A 16,163-nucleotide genomic window follows, 5' to 3' on the forward strand; every position below is an offset into this window, starting at 1 on the left:
AAACATAAGCGTTAGAGTTATCACATTCAAAGAGTGAGAGAGTTGGGGTATTTATACACCTGCTCCTGCTGGTCTTTGGTTGAGGCCTGGCTGTTCTCAGAATGTGTTTGTTCTCCTGCAAGTAAATTAGGCCAGTATGCCCTAGAATGGTAAAAAGAAGGGATATAGGCAAAGCATCTCCAGTGTCTCCTAGGGATTTTGCAAGCTAGTCTATGTGAAATTTATACATTCAACAAATATTTTAAACATGCCTACACTCTGAGTAAGTACTGAGGCACTGGGCATTGGAAGGTAAACAAGTGGTCTTGCAATAATTTTACTAAAATTTCAAAGGTAAAGTAAGTCATTATAGTCATTATAGTTAATACTAAAGAATGCTCTAATAGGGAAATAATAGAGGCGACTTTCGTAAATACAGCACTGGAACTTAATCTATTATACAGATCAAGGAGCTCTGCCTTACACTCAAACAAAAAAGGTTAAAGCTGAGTCCTTAAGAATATGCACCTTTTATAATAGCAAAGACTTGAAACCAACCAAAATGCCCATCAGTGATAGACTGGATAAAGAAAATGTGGCACACATATACCACGGAATACTATGCAGCCATAAAAAAGGATGAGTTCATGCCTTTTGCAGGATCATGGATGAAGCTGGAAACCATCATTCTCAGCAAACTAACACAAGAACAGAAAACCAAATACCACATGTTCTCAATCCTTATTGGGGGTTGAACAGTGAGAACACATGGACACAGGGAGGGGAACATCACATACTGGGGTCTGTCAGTAGGTGGAGGTCTAGGGGAGGGATAGCATTAGGAGAAATACCTAACGTAGATGACGGATTGATGGATGCAGCAAACCACCATAGCACATGTGTACCTATGTAACAAACCTGCATGTTCTGCACATGTACCCCAGAACTTAAAGTATAATAAAAAAAAAGAGAAATACTAAATGGAGTATTAAGAGAGGTGTAGAAATGGACTTTCTGACAAAATAGTAAAATATGCCATATTAGGAAGAAGTTTCCAGGAGATAAGGGTTTGCCAGTCATCTTGTTTCTGGTGGTAGCAGTCCATTCCCTCACTTGGAAGGCTCTTAAAGAACTAAAGAAAAATTTAAAAATATTTTGTACAGGGACTATCCTGATGCTCCTCAACCAGGGGTAATTTTTTTTTTTTGAGACGGAGTCTTGCTCTGCAGTCCAGGCTGGAGGTGCAGTGGCATGATCTCGGCTCACTGCAAGCTCCGCCTCCTGGGTTCACACCATTCTCCTGCCTCAGCCTCCTGAATAGCTGGGACTACAGGCATCTGCCACCATGCCCGGCTAAGTTTTTGTTTTTTAGTAGAGACGGGGTTTCACCATGTTAGCCGGGATGGTCTTGATCTCCTGACCTCATGATCCACCCGCCTCGGCCTCCCAAAGTGCTAGGATTACAGGCGTGAGCCACTGCACTCGGCTAAGACATTTTGATTGTCATGACTGGAGTGGTACTAGTGGCATCCAGTGGGTAGAGGCCAGGGATGCTGCTAACATTTTATAAGGTACCCCCTTCAGAACAAAGGATTACCTCATTAAAATTGTCAATATTGGCCAGGTTGAGAAACTATGGGCTAGCCCCATTATCTTTACACTCTTCCAGAGAGAAGCTAGGAAGCTGCTTAAAAAAAGAAAGAATATGCAGAAAATAGCCAGAGAAAATGAGGGATTTCCTAAGGCAGGTTTTCAGGCAATAAGAAGATCTTGGGGTGGGAGAGATCAGGGGTCAGCAAATGAGAGCCCTAGGGTAAAATTCAGCCCCACTTCTATTTATATGAATAAAGTTCTGTTGAAACATAGCCACATTCATTCTTTTATGTATTGTGTATAGGGCCATTAGATACATAGTAGCAGAGTTTACTAGTTATAAGAGAAACTGTATCACCTACAAAGCCTACCTGGCCCTTTGCAGGAAAGTTTGCTGGCCTTTGGTTTACACAATGACCTAGATATAGATTCTAACACATTTTAAATAATCAAAAATGTTTATTATTTCTTTTTTGTTTGAGACAGAGTCTCATTCTGTTGCCCAGGCTGGAGTGCAGTGGTGCGATCTTGGCTTACTGCAACTTCTGCCTCCAGGGTTCAAGCGATTCTTCTGTCTCAGCCTCCTGAGTAGCTGGGATTACCATGCCCAGCTGATTTTTGTATATTTTGTAGAGATGGGATTTTGCCATGTTGTCCAGGCTTGTCTTGAACTCTTGAGCTCAAGCAATCCTCCCCTCTCAGCCTCCCATAGTGCTGGGATTACAGGTGTGAACTGTAATCCTTATTATTACTTAATGTAGATATATGTAAGAACCCATTTGTGAAAGGCTCACGGCCTACTGAGGGGAGCAGAGCGTCAAAAATAGTTATAACACCATGTGACTGATGCTGTAACAAAAGCCTATACCGGGGCTTCTAGAGCTGCCAAGAAGAGAATAATGCATCCTGCCTGGGTGGGGCAGGGAGGATGGCTTCACAGAAGGAGAGATGGGTCTTGGACTCTAAATCCATGTTTTCAGGATAATGGAGGGAATTACACTGGAGTGTGTTAAAAAGAAGAGAGAAATCAAAACCCACGAAGGGTTCAGGAAAGATTTCAGTTTACCTCCTTGTGCCTCCGAGCCACTGGCAAGGCCAAGAATACGGCTTCTCAGGAGAATTGTCACTTAACCCCCTTCATCTCTACTACCAGCTTTTAAAAAAATTCTTATTTCAAGAGTTAGTCAGCAAGAACAGACAGTAACTGGACCACTGGGTCTGAGGCCTTCTTGGAAAATTACACATTTTCTAGATAAAGGATGCAGTACACGAAGGTGGAAGGTGGCAGATTTTAAGTGAAGCAATAAAAGTTGATGTGCTAGGATACTTCAGTATAAAAACTGCATGTTAGGACTCCCACTGGACAAATTGTAGACAATTGGAGCACAAGAATAAATAAGGGTAGCAACAGATTGTTACTCTACAGAATGAAAAAAGAATCCATAAAACCATAGTAACAAAACTTTTAAAATGGGAAATAAATTAATAAGTTCAGGGGAGCTTTTCCTTAAAACAGAATGCCAACAAATAAATGTAGAAGGACCCATGCCATTAGAGAATCACCATTTGGTAACCATAATGGTGGGGCAGGGGGCAAAAATGATCAATGAAGCCTAGAATCAGTGGCTGAAAATATAAAAAGAAACAAGGTATTTGTGTAGTCTGGAAATACCTCCTTCCAAGACACTTGTTGGTTATAAAAGAGGAAAAATTAAATTCATATAGGAGAAACCTGGCAGACACCACCTTAAGTAAGTGATCCAAGTTAGTATCATCAGTAACGACACAAAAGCCTGCTACATGCTGCCTGATATGAAGCACTGAGAAGGACACAATACGGCCATGATGTTGCCACAAATGCAACAACTGATGGGACCAACCGTGAGGGCAGGCTGGGGGGTCTCCGTTCTCTGACGTGGCTTTCCAATGGGCTTGCCATCACTCCCGTAGGAGTGTGAGTTCAAGGACTTCAGAAGTAAGGCAGGAAAGCGCCGTTCCTGTGGGCTTCCCATGCCAAAGGGAAATGGGTACTTCATGCATTTCACTAACACATACAGAGTAATCATCTAGCTTTACGGACTGCTTACTGTGCACTGGGAATTGTACTAGGTGTTGAGGATTCAGGGTGCAAATATGAAGCAGGTATGAATTCAGTCCTATGGAGCATACACCCTAATGGGGATGTCAGGTTTAAATAAATCATTACAGAACTTGTTATACAATGAAAGTTGTGATTAGTGCTACAAAGGGAGGGCAGACTATGAGAAAATGTAAGAGGAAATAGACTCACCTAAAATGTGGAGGTAAAGGGGAGTTTGTGAGGATGTGATGGGGTAAAGCCATGGAGGGGAGGGTGGCAGAGATTATTTACGTGTTGAGAAAGGAAGTTCCTTGCTTGTACTTTCTTTCCAGCTGTTTCTTTAACCTGGATCTCATCTTGGGAGACACTGAACAAAATAACCAACCTATAATCTTAAACTATGTCATGGTCATGAAAGACAGAACAAAGCTGAAGAACTTTTCCAGATTAAAGGAATTTAAAGAGACATGAGATCTGAGGCAATATTAAATCCTGGATTAGATCCTGGACAAAAATTTTTTTTTGCAATTAAAAAATTAGTGCGGTAATTAGATAAATCCAAATAAAGTAATTTTCTCTTAAATAGTTGGGGAAGGGAGGAATAATTAAGTAAAAGTGATAATATGTTAACATTTGAAAATTTGTCCTAAAAGTATAAAGGAATTACCTGCATTATTTTTGCAACTTTCCAGTAAGTCTGAATTCATTTCAAAATAAAAGGTTAAAAATAAAAACCCTGTATATTACAGAAGACAGATTTACAGAACAGAGGCTCTAGAATCAGACCAATCTGGATTGGAATGTTTGAGCCCAGATTGACTGGCAGTTATGACCTTAAATACGTTATCTAGCCTCTCTGAGCCTCAGTTTTCTCATTAATAAAATAGGAAAAATAGTATCTACTTCTCAGGTTTATGTAAAGACAATGCAGTTACTATGAGTAAAATTTTACACAGTGCTGCACAATGCCTGAGACTGCCTGCCAAGGTACCTCTGAGGCTAGCCAAGATGCTTGGTCGACTTGTTGACTGATTGGTTGACAGGGATGTTTTCATGCCCTGAATAACTCAGGCTTTATATGTGCACTTCTCTCCATTGGGCAGCTATGCTACCAGATTCCAACTTTGTCTTTAAAATACTCCTCCATATGGGTGTGATGTATGCAAGGAAGACAATGTAAACCAGGGGGTTAATACTCCAAAATAGGTTTTAAATACAATAAAGTTTACTGGCCCGGAGCAGTGACTCATGGTTGTAATCCCAGCACTTTGGGAGACCGAGGTGGGCAGATCACTTGAGGTCAGTAATTCGAGAGCAGCCTGGCCAACACAGTGAAACCCCGTCACTACTAAAAATTAAAAAAAAATATATGGAGCATGGCAGGAGAATCCCTTGAACCTGGAGGTAAAGGTTGCAGTGAGCCAAGATCACACCACTGTACTCCAACCTGGGTGGCAGACTGAGACTCCATCTCAAAAAAATAAATAAATGAATGAATAAATAAATTATCAGTATTCAATTACAAATGCTAAATATGTTTGCAATGGAATATTTGAAAAATAAAATTAGAAGAAATGTACATTGATAATTTCATCCAAAGATTAAGTCACACACACACACAAAACACTCCATGGAAAACCTAAATGAGAATAAAACCAAACTAAACAACTTAGCATCTTTGTCTCTTCCAAAGTGGCTACTTGTTCAGCTCCAGCTCAGAAGAGCATTCTCTTTGCTAGCTCAGCTCCCAGGCTTTGGGGAGATCGTGTGGGGAGGAACGAAACAAAGTATTACTAAAAAGATGAGGAGTATTTTCTGGTGGGAAAATGAGACAGGTGAGGGGTTTGGGCTGGAAGCAGAAGCGGAATGGGAGAAACTGCAGAGGGAATGTGAGAAAACACTATTCCAGGTTACAGAGTGGATCGGTTTTAACATTTTTGAAGAAAGGGGAGCTACTTTTTATTTACTTTGAAGTCTCAGACTGCTTTCTTTGACAGCACTCAGTGATTGCTAAACTTACGTCACCTGGTGCTTCCACCGTCCTTCTTAGCTCCTAGTGTGGGGTGATATTCTTGAAAGATAATCAGGAAGGACTTTTCATCCCTGCCAGCCATTCCCCTATATCCTCCACTAAGGCACTAAAAGTTAGTGCCACCATGTCCTAACCAGGACAGAAACAAGGAAGAAAAAACCCAGGATCAATCATTTTGAGAGGAATGGATTCAGTAAAATCTGGGTGGGAAGTAATATTTTTCCTGTTGGATATATTTTATAACTGTAGGTTATATTTTACTTTTTAAAACGCACAATTTCTAAATTACGATGGCTACACCTGACCTCTATTAACCCCTGGAAGCTTTACATATATTTTCTCAGTCCCTTTATGAAGAAGTGTTATAAGTTGGTTTCTGTCTTTTATTTCAAATAAGGAGAATGATGTTGATAAAGCTCACCCACTTAAATCCACATGGTGGATGGAAAAAAGCCATGGCCTTTATTAATAAAGAAAGCCTGTGTGGCCCTTATCCAATATGGACAATTACCTCCTCTCTCTTCCTCTTTACTTCTCCCTGGAGGTTTAATGGGATAAGCCACTGTCTGCTTTCTAAGAGGGCTACCTGCTGTCACAGAATCCCCAATCGTTATCACCGAAGTACATTGGTGGTGTTTTGAGATGCCGTGTACTTGATATTTTCCTTTTGAGTCTAGTAAGCCCTTTGGGATCTTTCAAGATAAAACCATTTCATAAATGTGGCTGTATTACAGAGTGAAATGCTTTATAGTGGACTTCAAGGAAATTACATTAGCCTATGCCTCTCTTTTATGGAGCGCCACCATTTAGATGGCTTTATTAATACAGAGCAGGCCCGCTATGGATTTATGAGATCTCAGTGATCTTCACTCCTTTTTCTCTTTGGCCTGTGTTCCTGTTCCCATGTTTGAGGGTCATATTGTACAAATCCACAGTCACGGCATTGAGCACACAAAGCGACTCGGGGGGTCTCAAAAGCCCGCAGCTCCACCGGGCACTGGTGTTCCCTGTGTGAACAGCAGCGTGTGGGACTCCCACAAAGGAGCCGCTGATGTTGCATTGCTGAGTCCAACTGTGAGAGCAGGCTGGGGGTCTCTGTTCTCCCACCTGGCTTTCCAGTGCCCTTGCCATTGCTCCCGTAGGAGCATAAGTACAGGGCTTCAGAAGTCAGGCAGTAAAATGCTGTTCCTCTGGGCTTCCCACCTCAAGGGGAAATGCATGTCACCTCATGATGTCACTAACACATACAGAGTAATCGTCTAGCTTTACGGACTGCTTACTGTGCACTGAGAATTGTACCAGGTGTTCAGGATTTAGGGGGCAAATTCAAAGCAGATATGAACTCTGTCCCCATGGAGTGTACTTCCTAGTGGGGAAGTCAGGTTTAAAGAAATCATTATAAAATTCGTTATATAATTACAGTTATATAAGGGGAAGACAGACTATGAGAAAATGTAAGAGGAAACAGACTCACCTAAAATGTGAAGTTAGAGGGGAGTGTGTGAGGATGTGATGGGGTGAAACCATAGGACACAGGGGACAGGGATCATGTAAGACGTATTGAGAAAGGACATTCCTTGCTGGTACTTTCTTTCCAGTTATTTCTTTTATTTTCTTTTTTGTTTCCTTTTTTTTATTTATTATTTTTTTGAGATGGAGTTTCACTCTTGTCACCCAGGCTGGAGTGCAAAGGCGTGTTCTTGGCTCACCACAACCTCTGCCTCTCAGGTTCAAGCGATTCTCTTGCCTCAGCCTCCTGAGTAGCTGGGATTACAGGTGCCTGCCACCGCATCTGGCAATTTTTTTTTGTATTTTTAATAGAGATGGGGTTTCACCATGTTGGCCAGGCTGGTCTCGAACTCCTGACCTCAAGTGATCCACCCGCCTCAGCCTCCCAAAGTGCTGGGATTACAGGTGTGAGCTACCGTACCCAGCCTATTTCTTTAACATCATACATGTTGGTTACAGGGATAAAGATCAGAAAGTTTTAGATGTTACTAGAAAAATATACAAATGATCATTTGTTAATTACAAGTAACTTTTACAAAAGAAAGAAAAACAATTACACATTTTCCTGAATTATTATTTTGCTTATATATAATTTCCCTAACCTAATTTCGTAAAAGATATGTGTCTTGGGTTCTAGGTCATTAGTGACCATTAGTAAATGAAATTATTAAAAGTTTAAGTTTGTTTCTATTTCACATGTCTTGCATTTCACAGCGAATCAAGCTCAGTACTGTTACAAGATACTGACACCTTGAGATCTAAAAAACCAAAAAATTTAATGAAACAACCAGTTTTCAGAAATGAAATGTGGACAGAAGAATCATCACTGGGTGTGTTGCTCAGGCTTCACGACTTCCTTGCCCTGGCCAGGGGTTCAGAGTTTCACCTGCATCTTTGTCAGATTCTCTTCTAGATCTTCCTAACCCCAGCTCCTGTCCATCTTTGGCCTTATGAGTTGCCTGCATCCTATCCCTTCTCATGGACCCAATCTCTCCTAATTTGCTTTGGTGAATTTTGCAACCAAAGGCACAGGCATCTGTATCAGTTACCTATTGCTGCCGTACCAAATTACTACAAACCTTGTGGCAAAAAAAAATAGTGATTTATTCTCTCATACCTCTGGAGGCCAGAAGACCTAAATCAAGGTGTCAGCAGGACCAGGCTTTTTTGGAAGTCTCTAGAAAAGGATCCTTCCTTGTTTCATCCATCTCCTGGTGGATCTGGGAATCCTTGGCTTAGTGCCATATTGCTGTAATTTCTGCCTCTATGGTCATATCACCCTGTCCCCTGTGTATCTGTTTTCCTCTATGACTCTTACAAGGCCACTTGAAATTCAATTTAGGATACACTCAGATAATCCAGGATTATTTGATCTCAAGATCCTCAACTTAATTACCTCTGCAAAGACTGTTTCCAAATAAGCTCACATTCACTGGTCCCTGGGATCTGACATGGATGTCTTCCAGTGGGCCACATGTCATAGCATCCATGTTATTTTACCATGGATTTACACCCAGGAAAGGGGTGTTTCCCAGGGCTTCCATTAAACTAGGGTTTCTCTACCTTGGCACTATTGATGTTTGGGGCCAGATAATTCTTCGTGGTGGAGGCTGTCTAGTGCATTGCAGGAGGCTGAAAAGCATCACTGACCTCTACCCACTAGATGGCAATGGCAGCCCCCCCATCCCAGCTGTGACAACCAAAAGTCTCTAGACTTTGCCTTTTATCCTCTGCAGAGGCAAAATCACCCCCAGTTGAGAACCAAAGACAGGATCAATTAGCACAGTACCATAGACCAGTTTGTTCTCATTCCTGGCTGTATGTTGGAATAGCATGGGTAACTTTGAAAAATACTGAGAACAGAGTCCATCCTAGAGTGTCTAATTTAGTTAGTCTGAGGTAAGGCCCAAGTATCAGTAGTTTTCTTTTTTGTTTTTTGTTTTTTGTTTTTAAGTCCCCTGCTTATTCTTATGGACAAAAGACTGTGAATTGCTGATAAAGACAGTAGGGGCTTCATAACAATTTGTTCAATTGCAGCAAGCTCATTTCAACTCTTTTGCAAATCATTTGGGGCCTTCATTTTATTATGTATTGAGAAGATTGACCCAGTGGAAAGAAGCCTAAAGAAAAGAACATGTTACTTCCTTTCTCTTCTCCACTTCCTCAGAACCATAGGTTAGTGACGTTTCCTTTTCCAAGGATGGCCTCTGAGGTGGGCACCTGGGAAAAAGAAGGGCAGCTGTAAGCCAAAGGCCTGACTGTTAGGCCTGGCCAACCTGTCTCCTCATTGACTTGTGGTGGGAAGTCCCATTTCATCTCTGGGCCTCGGTGTCCTTGTGGGGAAGGTGGAATGTGAGCTGGGATGAAGCCTGAGTTGGATTCAGCTGCTCTGTGCTGGCGACAGCTCAGGGGGTGTGGGGAGGCAGCGGCAGTTGCGGAGTCATGTGGCTATCAATAGATCCATAGAAAGGGAGCATCTGCTTTGGCCTCAACTGTAGCTCACGGGAGTCATTGCCAAGGTAGAATCCAATGTGAAACGTTCCAGCAATGAAAAAGCTATCCATATTTTGTATTACCCTTTCTAACCCTCCAAATCACAATATAAAACAGAAACATGTGTACTAAAAATGATTTGTATGGAATTCTTCCTAGAATTAAAAATCACAATAGACTTGTTTGTCTTAACAATGATTATTTTTTAAAAAGATTAAAGAAACATTACAACCTTGCTATGGACAAATGAAAGACAAAACCTTCTCTATGATGCACTTATACAAAGAAGTTCCCTAAAACATATCAGAAATAAGCCTCTGTGAGACTTGGGTGCGCACTGCTCTTTGTTTCTGCTTTGCACATTCTTGTGGTTACTGTAGCTGCTATATTGAAATGGAAACTCAAGGTGCCATTTTGTGAAGCCCAGTAGGTGAAAAAGATTGTTCTTGAGATTGAGTGGATAGCTGTTGCCTGTCATTATGCCATGCTTTGCACTGGGCATATTTATAGACACTGTCCTTTTTCACTTTCTCTCCAGCTTCCCACATCTCCCCTTGGCTCCAGACTCTTCTTTCTAAACACCCACCCAAGGATTCCACTGTAGAATTTAACAGGCACTCATCTCTTTCTCATGTCATCTCCCATACCTGTCCTCCCATTATCAAGACAAATAGGTACACCACGAATCACTATCCTCAAGCCCAAACCATAGAAATCCTCCTTGAATCCTTTCTCCCAATTTCCACAAACAATTCAGCAGCAACCGTCAATTATATCATCAATATATGTCCCTTATCCTACTGCTTCTCATCATCTCAACCATACCCACCCATGCTATGACTCTCTCTCTCATCTTTCACCTGAACCACGGCAGAGGCTCCCTTCTGATCTCCCTGCTCCTGAATTTGCCCTCCCTACTGGCATTCTTGATCCATCATCCAGAGAATGTTTTTGAAACATAAATAGGATTGAATCACCTTACTGCTCAAAACTCTTCAATAGAATCTAAAATGGTATAGCCACTCTGGAAAACAGTTTAGCAATGTTTTCTTTCTTAAGTCAAACAAAACATGCAATTATATAATCCAGACATTGCACTTTTGGGTGAATTCATCTCAGAGAAAGAAAACTTACATTAAAAGAAAAATCCGTACACAATTGTGCATAGCTGCCTTACTCATAAATGCTAAAACTGGAAGCAAACCAGATGTCTTTCAGCAACTAGATAGTTAAAAACAACGACAACAACAACCGTGTGGTACGTCCATGCCATGCAATACTACTCAGAGATATAAAAGAACTTACGAACTTACATAGCAAATAGAACCTTTGCAGGTGGAATATGGGTTAATCAGCTGACCTTAACATAAGAAGAGGCCCCTAACTTACCCAGGTGAACACAATGCAATCACAAGGGTCCTGAAAAGTAGAAACACAGGTGGAAAAGAGTGCAAAGGAGATGTAACTACTCAGAAAATGGCTGGAGAGATGCAACTTTTGTGGCTTTGAAGATGAAGGAAGGGGCTGTGAGCCCCTAGAAACTGGGAGAGGGAAGAAAGTAGATTCTGCCCTTGGGCCTCAGAAAGGAACCAAAGGCATCCAGACATACATGGGTTGCTTTAAGCCACAAAGTTTGTTGTAAATTGTTACAGAAGAAACAGAAAACTAATACAGGAGGCAAAACATCATTTCCCAGTGCCCCGCACCCCCCGCCTCAAAAATCACCATGCAAGTTTGAGTGAAATGAGTGTCCTTTAATTATATTGCCATCACCAATGCTTTCCTGTGTCTGTCATCTTTTTAAACAAAACATGATTTTGAAATGTAGAAAAGATTTGGAAGGTAAACATGAATTGTAAAGCAGAGGCTTTCCAAATAACAGGGGAAATTTTCTTGTTGTGTATGTGCCATAACTGTGAAAGATAATTATTTATATCCAAAAGGGGAACATCAGGTATTGGTTACAGCTGTCAGATCATGAACACTGCTGGGGAAGCCTTGTACCTCGCCAAAATACTGTCTGATGTAGACTTCAGCAACACTGCAGAACATTGTACATTTGATCTTCAGTCTTCTCTTTTTGCACCAGGAAAACCTTGGGGGTAGATTTCATTGGTTCATAACCACTTTAACATCTTCCCAGGCGGAAGGTTCCATTCATACCTCGGGCTGAATACACCTAAGATGTGCTCATTCACCCAGGTGAATGCACTTGAAGGCCTTCAGGCAGGGCATGCATTGCATTGTTGGCCCCAAGTTAACCGTCTCTCCTTCCTGCTTTTCACCCTGACTGCTACTTGTCCCTGAAGACAATGGAGCCTGTGACCTGTGGCTGGTGACTCTTGGGTCAAGTGACTCCTAAACGGATGTTTTGAACTTAGACTTCTCTACAGAGCTTCAGACCTGGCTATCTGATGCCTGTTTAATATCTCCATGTGTGAATCCCTTGACCACTCAACTTGACCACGCCTAACATTGTACTCATTGTCTTCCTCTCAAGCCCTCTCCTCCCCCACTGCGTTTTCTGTCTTGGTGAACCATTCTATCAAATCATCAAATTGTTGAGGATAATTTGCTACATTTCTATCCAGGCCATCTCCCTAACACTGGACCATCACTAGGCCCTTTCCATTATGTCTTCTAAATTTTTCTTCACTGCAGCCTCTCCTTTCTATCCCTACTGCCTCTGCTGAAATTCATGCTTAAATGGGGGAATTTAAGTCAGCTCATATTTATCAAGCATGAACGATATATCAGATACTCTTTTAAGTACTTTTATGCGAAGCGTCTCAGCTATTCCAGGAAAATTGTTAAGTAGGTATTCAAGTCATTGTCATTTTTAGAAGCAGAGGTTGGTGCTAAGAGAGGTCAAGAATCTTTTCCAAGGTCTGACAGCCAGAAATGGGTAGAATTGGGATTTTAGGTTAGGTATGGCACACAGCAGATTCTGAGTACTCAGTTACTAATCTGTGAGTTTACTAAGAGAAAGACAGAGCTGTGGTCCCTCATCCACCTCTGCCACCTCTCAGACAAGTGTGGATATCTTAGGCCAGGTAGATTAAGAACAAAGTGAAGAGGAGTCTTCCACAGGACTCCTTTTGTCTTGCCTTATGAAGAAATAAATATTGACAAAATTATGAGTGCACATTTTCCAGCTATCGTGTCTCCAAAAGAAGTAATAACTGGTCATAGCGGAAACAGTTTAAGAAATATTAATTGTAGTAACTAATACTAGAGATCAGTTATTAAATGCTCATCATCGGCCAGGCATTTCCTAGGCAATTTCTAGATACTATCCCACTTAATGCATATAACATCCTTATAGGAAAATAAAGCTCAGGAAACTTAGGGAATTTGTAAACATCACATTAATAAGTGATTACGCATACAGACCTTTCTGAGTCCAAAGCTGCTGTTCCTAATCACTAAAGTATACTGCCCTGCACATTTATTCAGCACAGAGGGTGGATTCAGAAGATAGCAGGGAGGGCATGTACGTGTTACGGGTACTTGGGAGGCCCATGACTTCTCTAAATTTTATTTGTAAAGAGGGCATGCTATTGCCAACATACTAGTGGCCTTTATCTATCTTGAATTTCCAATATCTGACATTGTTAACTTGAAAATTTGTTTAGTTAGCAAAAAGTGGTGTGATTCCAGTGCCCCCAACCCTGCCAGGATTGCCATGTCTGGAAGGAAAATGTACTTATTTCTTTGGATTAGTTTTACGTAAAATAATTACCAGAAACTTCTGTTTGTCCCCCAAAGAAAGACCAGTATCTCCTGATTTTCCTTGCAGCTAGATTTCATCATATGGTCAACAGTTGGCCAAGAAGATATGAGGAGAGGTGGTAGATGCAACTTTCCACTTGTGTATTTCAAGAGAAGGGATATAGTTCCCCTTTCCCCTTTCCCCTTTCCCACTGACTGGGATAAGATGTGGATGTGGTGGTGAGTTGCCTGGGGCCATGAGGACACAGGCTATATTCCATAAATGCCACAAAATAAGAGGGAAGCCAGGTTTTAAAGGTTTTAAAGATTCAGCTTCCTACACATCTCTCAGACAGATTTATGTCTCTCCATCCCTGCCTCCATTTTGTCTCTAAGTGACACAGTGGGGCCACCACGTCAATCTAGAACTGCTCCTGCCTGAATCATCACTTATTGAAGCCACTGACATTTGAATCTTCACTATGGCATCCAAACCCATATCCTAACTCATAGAAATCCACTGAGACACAAGCTATTGAAAAAGTACTTTTTAAAGCTCATTCTATGCAAACTTTCCAGTGTGAAAGAACCTGCCACGTTCTAGGGTTAGTAAGAGATTTGACTTGGCTCTGCTCAACATAAGCATCCGGTAAGGGATTGGGTAACGATGAAATCAGAGAAGTCATCAGGGGCTGGGTCATGAAGGACAGGCTCTGCTGTGTTAAAGAAAATGGACTTAAACCTGGGGGTAATGACGATGCAAGAGGAGTTCCAAAGGGTGTGGCAGGATGCACCTGAACTTGAAAATAATCCTTCATCAGCCATTTGGAACAAGGCTCTGATGTGTTAAAGAAAACGGACTTAAACCTGGGGATAAGGATGATACATGAGGAGTTCCAAAGGGTGGGACAGGATACATCTGAGCTTGAAAATAATCCTTCAGCTGCCATTTGGAGCAGAAATTAGAGAGTAAAGACTAGAATTAGGAAGAAAAGTTTGCAAGCAAGAGATAATGGTGGTTTAGATCTAGGATGAAGATGAGGACAGAGAGAAGCAAATCTGTCAGAGAGAAGTAGAAGGTTAAATGATGAAGACCTGCCTGACTGGTGGATAGGTGAGAGAAGCCTGCAGAAATACCAAGAATCATGCCCATGTTTGTGGTTTTGGCAACAGCACGGTGAGTAGCACCCTTGATTTGCTAAAATAAAAAGCATACAGTGGAAAAAAAGTTTGGGGCTGGGTTGAGGGTGGAGGTTCGTGGGGAGATTGAGTTTAACTTTGCACTTGTGCAGTTTGATGAGCTATGGGACATCCAAGAGGCAGTGTCTAGTACATAGAGTTAAAAAAAAGAATAAATCCAAGACTGAATGTCAGTGATGACACAGACTCTTGCATATTTCATAGTAGTATTTGATTATGCTAGGTGGAGAACACACCTAAGACATTCTTTGTCTCTATATTTACATTGCAAGCCCCTCCTGGAGAAGATGTTTTCCACTTCTTTCTTGTGTGGCATTTGTGAGCACAGCTTGCCTTAGATTCAGGGTGAATGATAGGAATGCAGTAGCTGCTTGTGATGGAGAAAATCCCAGCAATGACTAAATGCTGTGTCTTCTAGTGCAGTTTCCTTCAAAGTTTATTTTTCTCTAATGTAATTGTATCTGGTTTTTGTCCCCCCGCTTTATTCACAGCACCTAACACAGTGACTGACTCACAGCAGGTGCCAAATAAAAACAAAAACGAATGCATGTTGAATTAACTGCCACCTGTATATGCTTTAAAATCTAGCTACTTAGAAACTGCAGGCCAAAAATGTTTTTGATGAAAGCATGCATCACTACACCCAGTAGGGTTAACCAGACAACCCACAATCATAAACTAAATGGATAATTATAAAGCAAAAGTATTAATCATTTATAAGTAAAAAGCAAGTACAGGCATTAAAATCCAGGATCTACTCGACTCTGACAATGTACCGATAACATCCTTCTTGAATGTTTTAGGAATTCTGGAAATCTATGTTTCCAAGTGCCTGATGGTGATTTTTCTCCTTTGCCAAACAGTGTGAGGCAGGCATCTTGCTTAATTAAACAGCAAATTAAAATCATCAATAAACTCTAAGACTGCTTGGGAAAAGAATCTGGCAGTTCCTCAAAAGGTTAAAAATAGAGTTGCTGATAACCTAGGAATTCTACTCCTAGCTAGATGCACGTCCACACCAAAGCTTATAGGCACATTTTCATAGCAACATTATTCAAAATCGCCTAAAAGTGGAAACAACTAAAATGTCCATCAAGCAATGAATGGATAAACAAATGTTATATATCCACGCAATGGAGTATTATTTGGCAATGCATAGACTGAAGTACTGATGCATGCTACGACAGGGATGAACTTTTAAAACATTATCCTAAGTGAAAGAAGGCAGGCACAAAAGATCAGATATGATATTCAGTTTCTATAAAATGTTCATAAAAGGGAATGAGACAGAGAATGAGATTTTTTGGCCGCCAGGAGCTGAGGATGTAATGGTGGAAAATGAGGTATGACTCAGGGATAGTGTGTTTTTTTCCAGGAGATTTAAAAAAAAATTCTAAAATTCATTGTGGCGATGGTTGCACAATTCTGTGAATAGACTGAAAACCATGGAGTTGTACACTTTAAAGGAGTGAATAAAATGGTATGTGAATTATATCTCAATAAAGCTGTTGTTAAAAAAAAAAAAACTCTAAGAACAAGGGCTCATTTGGTACATTATTGGACATT

The 16,163-nt window shown here is 41.0% G+C and overlaps 1 protein-coding gene and 1 long non-coding RNA gene across 3 annotated transcripts in view; one reads left to right on the forward strand and one right to left on the reverse strand.

The window, feature by feature from the left end:
• Window positions 1-16,163, reverse strand: part of CDH13 (cadherin 13) — a 1,178,985-nt gene that overhangs the window by 831,318 nt on the left and 331,504 nt on the right. The gene's annotated exons all lie outside the window — the stretch shown is intronic.
• LOC104656045 overlaps window positions 1-16,163 on the forward strand; it is a 36,469-nt gene that overhangs the window by 18,974 nt on the left and 1,332 nt on the right. The window contains exon 2 of the long non-coding RNA XR_747063.2: window positions 15,973-16,077. This is a non-coding gene — a long non-coding RNA (uncharacterized LOC104656045). The remainder of the gene's footprint in view (window positions 1-15,972; window positions 16,078-16,163) is intronic.

Source organism: Rhinopithecus roxellana, chromosome 20 (assembly GCF_007565055.1).
Source record: "Rhinopithecus roxellana isolate Shanxi Qingling chromosome 20, ASM756505v1, whole genome shotgun sequence".
In the NCBI taxonomy this organism is placed as follows: domain Eukaryota; kingdom Metazoa; phylum Chordata; class Mammalia; order Primates; family Cercopithecidae; genus Rhinopithecus; species Rhinopithecus roxellana.